A 2,517-nucleotide genomic window follows, 5' to 3' on the forward strand; every position below is an offset into this window, starting at 1 on the left:
CAGAAACCCAACAACAATCGGAGGAGTTCACTTTGTCCAATGCGGAAAGGAAAGCCAACCAATTGGTATCCTTGATTGGAGAGGATTATTTGGGAGGAGATCTTCGCGAAATCAAACACTTTGCCCGTTTCTAAACCTGGGTTAAATAACAATGTCTACCAGAGTTTGGACAGTTGTGTCACTGGGACACCAGTTCTCAGCAACACAGGGAACCAGAAACAACACCAGAGGCCGGTTCTTTTGATTGAATCGCGTCTAGTTCAATGCACTAATTCATGTACTAAGTTTCCACCGTTAGTTTAGCGGTGACTTACTCACGCAACTTTTACCTGTTCTGAATCATGGGCTAATTAACATGTTCAGTTGGCAGTGAATAGTCACTGACCTATTGGATCAAGAGCTGCATTGAATTTTCCTGCCAAGTTCGTGGGAAAAAAACAGATACTAAATCAAAATAAGAATCTTAACCTTGATGACAGACTTGGGGAAAAATTGGCCGAAATGGAAATGTTTTCCCGAAAACCGTCGAAATTAGGACCTTTGGTTGACTATAGTGATTTCAAGAAATCTTGTTTGTATGTCGAAAACGGAAACTTTTTAAGGTATTCTACAAAAAAGCTTGGGATATTCATCATGTTTTGTTCCATGCTTTGATAGCACCCAGGTTTGCTGGCAGCCATCTAGTTAAACCGTGCATTTTTATTCACTCCCTCATCTTCAAGATTATTATAGGGGCTTTTCATAGGACTAGTCTATTTGCCTTGGCTTCTCAAGCGGGGCATTTGTTTCATTGAAAAACGGTTGAACAAATCTTCCGTTCGCGTCGCTTCACGCGCTCATTCATAAAAGTTTCTCTGACATTTTCCTTATTTCGCAATATTAACCATTTGCAAAGTGCTGGAGTGTGGCTCAGAGGCCCTCAATTAACTCAACTCGCGGAATATGGGATGGCCCATGTGGAATTACTTTTTCTTAATTACATATGGCATAAAGCATAAACAGTCAAATTTTTAATTTATAATTTTTCACTTTAATTAAACAATGTGATAATATGTCTTTAATGTTTAATTCAATTATGTTTGAAATGCATGAAAATCAAGCACAGGAAATTAAGCCATGGTTCTTGGCATTTTCAGTTTAGCGGCGAATTTAGGAGGTCAATTCTTGCCGTCTTCATGTCTTGTTTAGGATAACGTATATTCTTCCACCGATTATGCGGTGCTTCATTTTTAAATTTGTGACAAAAATGTTAGAAAACTGAAGAGAGACCTAAAGCTATTAATATCGCTATTAGGTTAGGTGGTTAGGTTTAGGTAAGGTTAGTTTAGGGCTTAGGTGAACATTTTAAAAAAGTAGCACCGCAACTAAATCGTGGAGAATAACGTTTACCCTTGTTTAGCCAACGAGTTATGCATGATTTGGTCCGCTTACCAAATTTAGACATAATTCAAAGGAACGCAAAAGTGCGGCGTGACTAATTCGTGGACCAATTCATGTGTCAATTGAGTTAGACGCCATCAAAGAACTGGCCTCAGGAATCAGTTACCGCAAATAGTGACAGTCTCATGGCGGGAAAACCAAAATTGCCGGAAGAAGATGGAGCGGTTGCTGGTCCTTGGGAGCCCATAGGAAATCAAAGATAGAGAACGGGAAAATGACCTGACTGCAGGACAACAAAAGGCGGTACATCATTTTGAAAACCACACGACAATAAAAACAAGCAATTACCAAGTCTCATTCGTTCAAAGAAAAGAAACCAACCGGCACGAGATAACTATATCAGGCTGAAAAATTTTTCGAAACACTTGTAAAGAGACAACCACTCTCCGCGGCCGAAATAAAAAACGAGAACGTGCTTACAAAAAAGTGCTATGAAAGAGTATTTTGATTTTCCGCGGTTAGACGTCTACGACATGACGCACGAAACTTGTTAGTTCATTGTCTTTTGAACGAATAGGATATGCACTTTTAAGTTATATATTGTTATGAAATACTCTTGATTTTCGACATCCCAAACCCCACTTGATTTAATAAAGTATTCTAGTTTCTGAATAATTTTCCCACATACCTATCAAACACATGCCTCAGAAGCATTCTATGTGTTCTTTTTCCCAAATTCTTGCGATAAAGTAACAGAAAAAACACCAAAAGTGGGCAATGCACATGGTTAACTCTTAACATTACAGGTTTGATCGGAGGTGATAAATTTGTGCTGCAAAGTCTGACTTGAAGATGCTAGATCTAACTGACAACGCCTTCGTACCCTTACCGAAATATTGAAGGCACAACAGTAAAACACATGAAGGAGCGAGAAAGAAAAGACGTGGACTTCATTGTTGTTCACTAGCCTGGACTTCTCGACGAGGCTGAAGTGCTTCTCAAACGCACATTAAGCCTCTACGGTCACTAGAATTGACCCTAAAACCTGGGTTGGGACAAGCTCATGGATACTTTTGAAGACGTACAGTATCAGATACCTTTCGTACCTTCTCTGAACCTGTACAGTTCCAACCTTTT

The sequence above is a fragment of the Tigriopus californicus genome, chromosome 8, assembly GCF_007210705.1.
Source record: "Tigriopus californicus strain San Diego chromosome 8, Tcal_SD_v2.1, whole genome shotgun sequence".
Lineage (NCBI taxonomy): Eukaryota > Metazoa > Arthropoda > Copepoda > Harpacticoida > Harpacticidae > Tigriopus > Tigriopus californicus.